This window comes from Lissotriton vulgaris, chromosome 6, assembly GCF_964263255.1.
Source record: "Lissotriton vulgaris chromosome 6, aLisVul1.2, whole genome shotgun sequence".
NCBI lineage: Eukaryota > Metazoa > Chordata > Amphibia > Caudata > Salamandridae > Lissotriton > Lissotriton vulgaris.
The window spans coordinates 1,856,393,577-1,856,406,903 of NC_141694.1; positions in this window are offsets into that span (position 1 = coordinate 1,856,393,577).

Here is a 13,327-nt window from a genome sequence, read left to right on the forward strand (position 1 = left end):
GGATTGGATTTCAGCCACAGCTCCTTGATTAAAGGTATAGTGGTAATGGCTAAGATTGTAGAGAAGAGCAAGATTCCGTTAGAACAGAAAAGAGCTTATGATGGATTTAATATTACCCACTATGTTTCTAGCCTTGGTGACAAAACTAGAAAGGGTGAGTCTTCTCCACTATGGACTGTACCCCATCAAGGTAATTTTTGTCTCCAAGTCAACAATAAGAAAGCTGACATCAAGCAGAGTTGTTTGTACACCTACATTTTCTCGTCTCCTGATTTTCCTCCGTTAGTTCCGTCTCAAGGAACATATTTTGTGTGTAACGACCGTGCTTATACATGGCTCTCATTCAACTTTTCTGGAACCTGTTATATAGCTTTTGTTCTTCCCCCTACATATATGGCTCCGTCAGATCACCATTGCATTTATATTCCAGATGATGCTCCGGCAGTATACCAAGCCATTTCCAAATTGCATACCATCTCTGAGTCGATTCATCAGGACAAAGGGGATTAGTCTTTTATGGGAGGGTTTCGGGGAATCTTGTCAACTTGGGGATGGAAGATCTTAACGTTCCTTGGAGCAATTTTGGCCATCATATTCTCTTGTTGTCTGTGTGTTCAATGTGGTCCTGCAGTTTGTGGCCTACTGGCTACTTTCTGTGTTCCACAACCTGCAACTCAGAGGACAGAGAATATTAGGATGATGGTGCAGCAACAGCTTGAGGATTTTATGAACATCGATGCTGATTCCGACTCAGATTAGCATGAGTTGGTTTGTTTTTGCCTGAGTAATGGCAAAAGGAGGGTCTGAGGTTCTGTAAATTACGAATTCGTTCTTGCTCAGCCTCCATTTTGTAGTCGCCGCCATTTTATGTTGCCCTCACTCAGGCAGCGCGGCGAACGCAATGTTCTTGTCATTTCTGCATTTACGTGCAGGGGTGTGGACATTTTTAAATAATCTACTTGTCCATGGGACAAAATGCAACATATATCTACATGTCCTGTAAGACAATCTACTTGTCCCATCTGTTCCCAAATCAATAATGTGGGATGAAAAAGAGCCATTGATGGATTTTTGTTTTAATAAAACTGACCAGTGATATCAATGATTTGCAAAAATGTTGAAGGAAAACTTGACTTTATTGCTGAGAAAAGCAATATTCTCCTTAAGCACTGATACAAAACAATAAATGATCTTCAATAAACCAATCAAATGATGCCTGTTAAAGCCCACAGCTGGTACGAAGGTAGTGTCCCAGCGATCTAGCAGACAGTAACAGAAGGCCAAAGTAATACAAAATGTAACTGAGTCAAATAGCCAAGTTTTAAGTTGCCTTTTGAAGGCTGACAGTCAATTAACCGTAACTGAAAAGGAAGAATGTCAATAATTTTGCAGTGCGTACAGTAAAGGAGTTACCTCCACAATGAGACTTCAGAAATTTGGGAGTCTGCAGGAGTTGACTATTGTTGGATCTAAGTGCCCTCTTTTGGGTATACAGAGACAGTCTATTCAGGAGATAACATGGGGCCTCACCATGATAAGTGCTGAAAGCCAATGTTAGAGTTTTGAAGTTGATACGCTATACCACTGGAAGTCAGTGCAGATGTCTTAAATATGGAGAGATATTATGGCATCTCGGCACTCTCCTGATTAGTCGTGCCACTGCATTTTGAATTAACTGAAGTCGGTGCATCAAATATACAGGAAGACCAAGGTTGAGACTGTTAAAGTAGTCCAGATGGGACAAAATTAAAGAATGAACTCTTTTCCTTGTCTCTTCAGAAACCAGATCAAGAAACTTCTTTATAATTTTCATCTTCGTAAGGCAGACAGACAAAATATGTTTAATTTGAGGCATAAAAGAGAGGGTAGAGTCAAAGATGATGCACACATTTCTAGCAGACGTGGTATGATTAGGACAGGTGGTTGGCAGGCCACCACCAGACAGAAGGTGGCAGGGGCCATTTTGGTAAAAACCAAAACTTTTGCTTTGTCAGAATTGTGTTTCAAACAATTTGCATCCATCCAAGTTGTGACTGCTCCAAGACATTCTTTGAAGTGGTGAAAAGCTTCTTCCATATTATCTTGGAAGGATCTTGAATAACTGACTTCAGGTATGGTAGCTTCGATATACTGGTCCAAATCACAAGCTGCAGCATATTTGAACATCCATCCATGTTGGTTGTATGTGGAAATATCTACTGCAGAAACATCATGCTGCCAAAATATTGAGAAACAAAAATATAGTGTCTGGATTTAAGAATAGTAAATCTTTGCTTACCAATTACCACCTCCAAATTTTGACGCTCAAAATTTTGTATATAATATTCTGGTAGCACGATATACTTATTCATAATTAAGGTGGAGTATCTCAGTGTTGAAGTAAAAAATAGATGGATGAGAAATGCTGTGCAGTTGGGGAGGTGCTGTCTGTCACAAAATGTCTGGCCTCCTTCCAGCCTAATTAGTTCTTCCCATTTCATCTTGCCATGCTGAAATACTCACTGCACATACACACAACCCAACTGCAATGACACGCACACCTGGGACAGACACCCACTGCACACTCAAACAACGCCATTGCACAGACACATAGCTACACTGCAGATGCATACTGTACACTCATACATCACTTAATGGACAGACACACAACCCATGCAGGACCACACCCCTAGAGACATACCCCCGCGCAGACTTAAGCACACCTCCTATAGATAGACCCAAACACATGGGTGAAGTAGTGTGGCTCACCGGTTAGAGGCGGCAGACCCGAGAGCAGAGGACGGCCCGGGACCAGGGTTCGATTCCCGGCGCGGCAGGTTTCTGGACCAGGGTCAGCGGACTCGATAATTCTCTCGCCTCGGTGCCCACTCTGATCAGCGATCACACTCGGCAACTCTGGGCATTAGCTTGCCTCATCTTCACTAACGGCCCCACCAGACCGCCGGGGATGCCTGGTCTCACCCTGGAGATACCCATTAGGGACCATCTCTCAGGGAAGCCAGGAAGGGTTTCGCAGCGGTCGAAGCGCCTTGGGACCCTCCGGGTAAGTAGTGCGCTATATAAATGCCTATACATTTACATTTACAACACTTCCTATTGATAGGCAGTGCCTAACAGGAAAGGTTTGCATAACATGTGCTTAACTTGGCCCTGACTGGAGCAGAGATACTGCCCGCAAAACTATCCATGGATTTCCAGAAAAGGCTAAAAGAAGCCACTCGTTTTCTGTTCTAATGAAGGACATTCTACAAATGTATGAGAATGTTGCAGAAGGGGAAGGGTTTCAAGGAAGTTTTGGATTAGGTGGCAATGATGTCCAGCATAGGTCCACGAGGGCAGGTCGGAATCCATGGCCAGCCTTTCAAAAGTACCACTGACTACTCAAATTAGTTCCAATTAGATTAAATTGGAATATGTTTATTTTATGTAATAATCCTGAAAAGCTTGTATGGGTGTGGCCCTCCTTGGAACATGTTGGACACCCCTAGTCTCTGGCTGTTTAGGATCTATAGTTTGCCAATGCTTATTTCAATTTTGGTTAGCAAAGTCAAGTCAAGTCAAGTCATAAGATTTGTATAGCGCACTACATACCCAGAGGGTTTCAAGGCGCTTAGGGAGGGAAGGAGGATTATTTGTCAAATATCCACGTTTTAAGCTGCTTTCTGAACGCTAGGTGATTCTGGGTGAGGCGAAGGTAAGCGGGGAGTGAGTTCCATGTTTTGGCAGCCAGGAATGAGAAGGATCTGCCTCCCATGGTGGTCTTGTTGATGCGAGGTACAGTGGCGAGGGCTTGGCTGGAAGAGCGAAGTTGGCGGGAGGGGGTGTAGAAGGACAGTCGGGAGTTGAGGCAATCTGGTCCGATGTCGTAGAGTGATTTGTGTGCGTGGGTGAGCAGTCGGAAAGTGATCCTCTTATTGACGGGTAGCCAGTGGAGGTCTTTAAGGTGACCAGAGATGTGTTCGTTGCGTGGGATGTCTAATATAAGCCTGGCTGAGGCGTTTTGGATTCGTTGTAGTTTCTTCTGGAGTTTAGCGGTGGTACCTGCGTAGAGGGTGTTTCCGTAGTCCAGTCGGCTCGTGACTAGAGCGTGGGTGACTGTTTTTCTTGTTTCGGAGGGGATCCAGCGAAATGTTTTTCTGAGCATGCGAAGAATGTTAAAGCAGGAAGAGGATACGGCGCTGACTTGTTTGTTCATTGAGAGTGAAGAATCCAGGATGACGCCAAGGTTCCGTGCGTGGTCTGTCGGGATGGGTGCTTTTCCGAGGGCTTCCGGCCACCAGGAGTCGTCCCATGCAGAGGGGGATGAACCTAAGATGAGGACTTCTGTTTTGTCTGAGTTCAGTTTCAGACGGCTTTGTTTCATCCATTCGGCGACTTCTTTCATTCCTTCGTGTAAGTTGGTTTTGGCGGTGCTGGGGTCCTTGGTGAGAGAAAGGATCAGTTGGGTGTCATCCGCGTAAGAGATGATGTTGAGGTTGTGTTGGCGGGCGATGGCCGCGAGGGGGCTCATGTATACGTTGAAGAGGGTGGGACTGAGTGAGGATCCTTGAGGTACACCGCAGATGACTTCAGTGGCCTCTGACTTGAATGGTGGGAGGCGGACTCTCTGGGTTCTTCCGGTGAGGAACGAGGTGATCCAATCCAGTGCTTTTCCTTGGATTCCGATGTTACTGAGGCGTTGTAGAAGGGTGCTGTGGCAGACTGTGTCGAAGGCTGCAGAAAGGTCGAGGAGGATGAGGGCGACTGTGTCTCCATTGTCCAGTAGAGTTCGAATGTCGTCTGTTGCTGCGATGAGGGCGGTCTCAGTGCTGTGTTTGGCTCGGAAGCCGGACTGTGAGGGGTCGAGTGATTTGTTGGCTTCGAGGAAGGCGGCGAGCTGGTTGTTGACGGCTTTCTCGATGACTTTGGCCGGGAACGGAAGAAGCGAGATGGGGCGGTAGTTTTTGAGTTCGGTGGGGTCTGCTGTTGGTTTTTTCAGAAGGGCGGTGAGTTCAGCGTGTTTCCAGTCTTCTGGGAAGGTAGCGGAGTTGAAGGAGCAGTTGATGACGTCTCGGAGGTGCGGAGCTATAACGGAGTCTGCTTTGTTGAAGATGTGGTGAGGGCATGGGTCTGTGGGGGATCCTGAGTGGATGGAATTCATCAGGCGGATGGTGTCCTCAGTGGAGATTGGGTTCCAGGCTTTGAGGGTGTTTACGGGGGGAAGATGGTCGGCAGATGGTAGGGTGGGTTGGTTTCCGGATTTGTTGTCAAAGCTGTTGTGGATGTCAGCAATCTTGTTGTGGAAAAAAGAGGCTAGGGGGTCGCAGAGGGTTTGAGAGGGGGTGATGTCGTTGGAGTTGGCTGAGGGGTTGGAAAATTCCTTGACGATGTTGAAAAGTTCCTTGCTGTTGTGGGTGTTGTTGTCAAGTCGGTCCTTGAATGCTGTTTTCTTGGCTTTTCGGATTAGTTGGTGGTGAGTACGGGTGGCGCTTTTGAAGGTGTCCTTGTTGCTGGCGGATGGGTCTTTTTTCCAGGCCTTTTCAAGGGAGCGGCACAGTTTCTTGGACTTCTTGAGATCATCGTTGAACCATGAGGCCTTCTTGTTTCCAAGTTTGTGTTGACGTTTTTTCAGTGGTGCTAAGGTGTTAGCGGTGTTGGATAGCCAAAGGGTGAGGTTGGAGGCGGCTTCGTTGGCGTTAGAAGAGAGGGCTGGGGAGGTTAGAAGGAGCGACGTGGAGATCTGATCCGTGGTGATTTTGTTCCAGTTTCTTTGAAGAGTTGGTTGGAGGTGGATGATGGGTTTTGGCTTGTTGTAGGTGAAGTGAACGCAGCTGTGGTCAGTCCAGAGGAGCTTCGTGGTGTGGCTGAAGGAGACATGGTTGCTGGAGGTGAGGATGGGGTCGAGTGTGTGACCTGCGATGTGGGTGGGGGAAGTGACCAGTTGTTTAAGTCCGAGGTTGGCGAGGTTGTCTAAGAGGGTGGCGGTGTTGCGGTCGTTGATCTTTTCAAGGTGGAAGTTGAGGTCTCCCAGAAGGATGTATTCTTTGGAGGGGAGCGCGTGTGGGGTGATGAAATCTGTGATGTCTTCACTGAATTTTGCGCGGGGTCCTGGTGGTCTGTAGAGGAGGGTGCCTCTAAGAGTTGTCTTGGGATCGATGTGGATCTGGAAGTGGAGGTGTTCGGAGTTAGCGAGGTTGGCGTCGGAGCTGGTGGAAATGCGGATGGATTTCTTATGGACGATAGCGATTCCTCCTCCTGTATGGTCGGTGCGGTCCTTGCGTGTGATCTTATAGTCCTCAGGGATAGCGATGGCGATGTCAGGGGCGGAGGAGGCGTTCATCCATGTTTCCGTTAGGAAGGCGACGTCTGGAGAGATGGTGTCTAGTAGATTCCATAGGTCAATGGCGTGTCTGTGGACCGAGCGGGTGTTGAGGAGGATGCATTGTAGGTGGTTGGGGTCGGGGGTCTGTGGTGTGGTCGTGGCGGTAATGTTGTCGGTGCCGCTAAATTTGCAGGAAGAGCAGGAGAACGGGCCATGGGTGCGTCCGGGAGCGGCTTGGACGCAGTTGGGGGCGCGACCGGGGTTAAGGGCTAGGAGGGCGGCGGCATCATAGGTAATGCGGGGGGGCTGGGCAGCGCGAGGGGCAGGGGGTCTGGCGCTGGGCGCGGTCCAGGCGCGGACGGGCGTAGACGGGCTTACCTTTGGCGCACCTTCGGCGCGGGTTGGGCGCGGACGCTGCGCGTTGACGCTGCGCGCGGGAACTACTGTCATATGTGGATGGTGGAGGGGGAGGGGCGAGGGCGTCTCAGCTGGGAGGCGGGGCGGGCACACGAGGACGACAACAAACACGGAAAATGGAGGCGGGGGAGGAGCAGAGCGGAGCGCTTGTGGGGAAACGCGCAATACAGTTTAAAATAGCAAAATCGGTTACACAATGCAAAACGAGTCAAGCGGCAAGCAGGGCTGACTGCAGGAAGCAATTTCTGAGGCAGTGAATAGAGAAAGAGGAGCAACGATACCACGGGTCACCAGCGAGGCAGGGGAGCGACCACTCCGCTCGAGAGCAAAGTGAGTCACAGCGCGATTAAGGTAGCGGAGCTCTGTATGAGCTTAGTGGGAGGGCGTCTCAGCTGGGAGGCGGGGCGGGCACACGAGGACGACAACAAACACGGAAAATGGAGGCGGGGGGAGGAGCAGAGCGGAGCGCTTGTGGGGAAACGCGCAATACAGTTTAAAATATCAAAATCGGTTACACAATGCAAAACGAGTCAAGCGGCAAGCAGGGCTGACTGCAGGAAGCAATTTCTGAGGCAGTGAATAGAGAAAGAGGAGCAACGATACCACGGGTCACCAGCGAGGCAGGGGAGCGACCACTCCGCTCGAGAGCAAAGTGAGTCACAGCGCGATTAAGGTAGCGGAGCTCTGTATGAGCTTAGTGGGAGGGCGTCTCAGCTGGGAGGCGGGGCGGGCACACGAGGACGACAACAAACACGGAAAATGGAGGCGGGGGAGGAGCAGAGCGGAGCGCTTGTGGGAAAACGCGCAATACAGTTTAAAATAGCAAAATCGGTTACACAATGCAAAACGAGTCAAGCGGCAAGCAGGGCTGACTGCAGGAAGCAATTTCTGAGGCAGTGAATAGAGAAAGAGGAGCAACGATACCACGGGTCACCAGCGAGGCAGGGGAGCGACCACTCCGCTCGAGAGCAAAGTGAGTCACAGCTTTTCAGGTTGTTAGGCTCAAAGTGTAAATGTGCACTTGTGAAAAGATTCACTTGCACCTACCTTTTCTTGTGAATAAATATTTTCTGAGGTGAGAGAAGAGGGTGTTTCAGGAGGGTATTTCAGGGTCGGTATGCCCTGGGAGGTTTATGACCACCCACAAAATAATGCATTTGGGAGTATTCACAACTCACTCCACAGCCCATTCTCATCATGGACATGGCCAAATATTTATTCATATCAAAGATCAAACAAAATCTGTGTCCAGGGTAAACGTAGGAAGAAAATTCCACCTAATTTGGTAGGATTGTAGGGAAAGGTCTCACTGCTTCCTTTGTGGTTCATTTCCACAGAGCATTGTGAAAAATGGAGACAGTATTACTGTTGGGAAAACTACATGTATTGACTCAGAAGTATGTTGATTGTACAATTCAGGGGTTTTGTGGCAGTTCTCATTGCTCAAAAGAGGTAGTTTCTGATATGCATTTCTTCACATCTTCATTATTCGGTTTACTCACAATAAAATTTCACTCGAGGTGTCCAACATTTGCCAGTAGAATGTACACTGAATCCACGGAACTGTCACACACGCAATAAAAAATCATCAGCTAAGAGCACAACCTCAAATAAAAGGCCTTCAAAATGCTGGGCTAAGTATGTCTCTAAAAGAGCCAAAAGGTCTTAAATCTTACAAAATACTTATCCATGTTAAGGGTCGGGGCAGGATAATTCTTAAATTTCACACATAAAATAACGTCAAATTTAAATACCCTGAAAATATGAAATTTTAATGCCTAAGCACACTGAAAATGTGGCAGCGCCTCTCCCGAACACAAGATCACCTTTCAGCACCTAAATGACAAGGTCTATCCCGTCCTGGCGGCCAATCAGGGTCTCTTGGATCTTAAAGCACCATCCAACTCCACTGCCCTCTTTAGCACAGCCTCGGCCGACCGCTCCAACCCTTGCAGTGCTGCCATGGCCAGAACAGGAGAGAATCTGAGCCAAATGGGACGCCGCATGCCAGATGAGATTGCCCTCTCCAGCGCTACCCACGCAGGACTGCTTCAGGGCGCACCAGTAGTTAAGGATTTTAAATACAAACTCACTCTCCGGCATGAGCAATATTCACCAAGCTTTCGATTTGTTTAGACAACTGCACCAAAGGAAAGAGAGAAAATGGACAACCAAACAGATGGAAGAAAGTATTTACCGTGCCTCAGCCCATTTTATATTGCGTTCTTACTTTAACCTAAAACAAGTTAAAATAACTTTAATATGGAGTTCCTTCTTGTATAATTGTGGCAATTACTAAACAAAAAAAATGCAGACACTACGCTCTTAAAGACCGCTCTCCTTGTTCATCCCGGTTTCATTCTCTTTCTACCGCCTCTTTTCCCTACTTCGTGTGCTTGCAGAGCAAAAGTGTCCACGTTTCAGCACTAGCCACACAGACATTAGCAGCTAGGAAAACACAAAAACGTATTTTTAGAATCCTACCAACAAGGCAAATAAATGTTACGTTCTGTATTCGGCATCCCGTGCCATCACGCATGCTATGGCATTAGTAAATCATATGGCAGAGACTTGTTGAGCAGCCATAGGCAGACCATTGTTCTTGTGCGCACTCCTAATACACAAGCGATGCGTGCGTACAGAAGCTACAACCAGTAGTGGAAGAGAAGCTGCGTCTGACAGAACACTACCGGCCCCTCACCGAGATGATAGCTGTGGGGCGGGGCCGAGCAGGGAATACGCCGTTTACTTTGATTTAATGTCTAGTTGGCCGTCGGACAAACTAGACATTAAATTTTCTTGCCCGTGACAGAAATCAACATGTTTCGGGTGTCGGGCGATATGAATTCCCCACCCCTGTACGTGTCAGGTGGCTTCTTTGCCTATGTTTACTTACGAGTGTCAGGGTCTGTGGCCGAGTACACTAATTCCTGTTTGAGCTGAATAATCCCCGTCCGGACTATTTGTTGGTTCACACCATTCTTTCCTCTAAGTTATCTTATCTGCTGTCCTTCGCTACATGTCTCATGCATTCTCCGGTTTCACGATTGTCCTTCTAAAACATGCAGCTGTATTTTCTCTACTCGTAAATCGATTTGTGTGGATTCATTTGTAATTTGCTTAAGGGGTCGAGTGATAAACATAACCGGGAACTTGAGTTGCTTTGGACTTAAAACATTGTTTATAACGTTTGCCTATAGCTCATGCTCTTGTGTGATTGCATTTTGCATTGTATTGTATCATATATAAACCTGTGCGCCACGGAGTTAAGTGGCAGTCTCTTTTGAACCTCGTTATACCAACGACTTCTAAGACCACTGTACTAGCTGCAGCTAATAAATACCATCTTCTACGCCAGACGAAGAGTCCGTGTCTCTGTTTCTGACAATCTAAACACACACAAAAGTGCCCCCTTCTCAGACTACTTACAATATAATTTCAGCTAAGACCAAATAAACAATTTCATTAAATCTGGTCCAGTATATTTATTTATACCTCTTAGTCATGTAATTTCATACAAAAGAATTTCTAGTGACAGAGAAATAATACACAATACAAAAGATTACTTACAGTCTTACTCAGTCAACAATTAACATAAAACATTACAAAAATATCCAAGAAAATAACATCAAAAAAACATCCAACAAACAATGCAAATAACAGTTCATCGATTTTGCAATACACTAGACCAGTGTTTCCCAAACTGTGGTTCGCGGACCCCCAGGGGTCCGTGGCTCATTCCCAGGGGGTCCGCAGGCTGCAGTTTTAAAAGCATTTGAAAGTATCTTGTATAATAAGCAGTTTTCAAACAACAATAAAAGTGTCAAGATAACACCAGTGATTAATGTACCTGCTGGGGAGAGATGAGAGTTTTGTCCATGGGCAGCTTTGAATTATCTAAAGTAGCACACAGGGTGAACATGCCTACTGCAAAGAACATGTATAATGCATTTTAAAAAAGAGATTATTTGGTACTGCGCAGTTCGTAAGTGACAATCGTAATCTATCACAGTAAGCTATAAACTGTCATCAAAGAGCTGCTTGCAAACTGCAAGGTACAAGTTAGTGACCTGTTTTTCCCAGTCTTTCATTATCCTGATCCTGTTAAAAAGGTTTATTTGGGTGAAAATAGATTCATTTTATTGTCAAAGTCCATGCTAACCACTGTGTTATGTTCTGAATCCTGTATGTGTGCTTTTACAGGCCAAGCACTATATAAAAATGCCTACCAGTATGAATGACGTGAAATTGTAAATGTATAGGCATTTATATAGCGCACTACTTACCCGTAGGGTCCCAAGGCGCTTCGACCGCTGCGAAACCCTTCCTGGCTTCCCTGAGAGATGGTCCCTTAATGGGTATCTCCAGGGTGAGACCAGGCATCCCCGGCGGTCTGGTGGGGCCGTTAGTGAAGATGAGGCAAGCTAATGCCCAGAGTTGCCGAGTGTGATCGCTGATCAGAGTGGGCACCGAGGCGAGAGAATTATCGAGTCCGCTGATCCTGGTCCAGAAACCTGCCGCGCCGGGAATCGAACCCTGGTCCCGGGCCGTCCTCTGCTCTCGGGTCTGCCGCCTCTAACCTCTAACCAGTGAGCCACACTACTTCACCTTGTAGTCCCCTTTGCCTTATGTGACATTTTCTATACACTGATTTACATGTATGATTCACTGTCTCTATATGTGTGTGATGTAAAGTGCTCTCTCTCATACAATGGTATGAGAGGTGCTATAAAAAATGTAATACATGTGACAGAGGGGCTATGGAGAGATGAGAGGTACTGTTGGAGGGTGATAGTGGGGGGATTATTGAAGAACTCCAAAAAAGATTGTCGTATTCGGGTGCATAGTAAGGACTTAATTTACTGTTCTTTAAAAATTATTACAATTCAATATCGAATGATAACTGTGTTGTAGACTGCACCATTGTTTCCAAAATGTTTTTTGGGGGGCACATCCCAAAAAACCCCTTTGTTATGGTCAGGCTCACTCACTGCACTTGGTGTGCACCCTATGGGGACCGGTCCGAAAACATTTGCCAGGGCTGCTTTGGGTTTCCAGTCTGGCCCTGGCAGGAACAGGAGCCTCCTACTGAGAAATAAAACCAACCATTTAAAAGTTAGACACGGAGATGCCTCACCAACCTTCCCATCAATTATCTTCATTTTTTCCAAATTCTTTCAATATAAAATACTACAGTAGTGGCAGAGAGAATTGTTAGCCTATTTGGCTTAACGACATGCTCCGCCACTTCAGAAACGCAGGGCTGCACCTATATTTACAAGAATATGATGCAGCCCTGTGTTTCCCCTACGCTCAGGCTAAACTTAACTTTGTGGTGCCAACGCAGGCACCCTTGCACTGTAGTGCAAGGGTGTCTGTGTGCTGGGGAAGATTGTTTATGTACAGTAAGGTCCCCCTTCCTGCACATAAACAATTTGGAAATGCTGTTTTGTCACTTTATATGTGCTGCTTAATGCAGCACACATGGAAGGTACAAAATGTAATTTTTTAAAAAGATTGTTTATGTGCAGGAAGGGTCATCTTCCTGAACATAAACAATCAAAGGCGTTTGGCAAAAACTAGGAGAGTAAAAGAATTTCTCCTTGTTTCGCCAAGTTGAGACCAGGTTTTCCCTGGTCTTAATTTTGTCGCTGCCTCCTATTTACGCTGCCCTTGTTAATAGGGGGCAGTGTCAAAATCAATGGGTGTTGCGGTGGAACGCCCACCGCAACGCCCACTGCCTACCCCTTTCACGCTAAGCATTGGGTGAAAGGGGGTGTTATTTACAAGCCAGCGTTAAGCCTGGTTAAGTGGCTTAACGCTGCCTTGTAAATAAAGCGAAGCACCTGCCGCCATGGGAGCATTGCAAAAAGTGACATTCTCATGGTGATAGGGGCTTGTAAATATTCCCCTAAAATACTTACTAATCTGAGTATTTGTTTTGTGTGCACACGTGTTTATTTTTTTGGAATTACTGCTTTAATGTTTGAATTTTGAATCCTACAAATAGCGTGGGGGTCCCCGGCTTCCAGTGGTGACTCAATGGGGGTCCGCAGGTGTCAAAAGTTTGGGAACCACTGCACTAGACCATTTCCATAGTCATAATTACTTTTTTTTTTTAAACGAACTAAATTCATAACAAGAGCAACAAAACATGTATCGCTTGATCAAAAGACACTAGATGTACTAATTGGCTCTTGATGGACTTGCCGACGCGTTTCAAGTTCGGCCATGAATCCCCAAACCATCATCAGGGCTCTGTTAGTTGTCTGTTTAGGATGCAAAAAAACATGAAGTTTTAATAACAACCTATTCACCTCTTCTCTAAACCGAACCGTTTGGATAGGGTATATATGTACCTGTATCTTCCTATGTGGGGGGCCACTGGTAGCTTCTATTGGTGGATACACTCCTTTCTTCAGGTCTCAGATGGTACACCTTTTTTTTAAATCTAAACATCAACAACATATTGTCTGTATTTGTGGGAAATACTCATAAAGCGTTGGAAAAACTAGTCAGGATAACTAAGGAATTCATACCTCCGTCTACTTCATTCATCTTAAAACTTGCAGCGATAGCACTAAAAAAGAACTATTTCCTATTTAACGA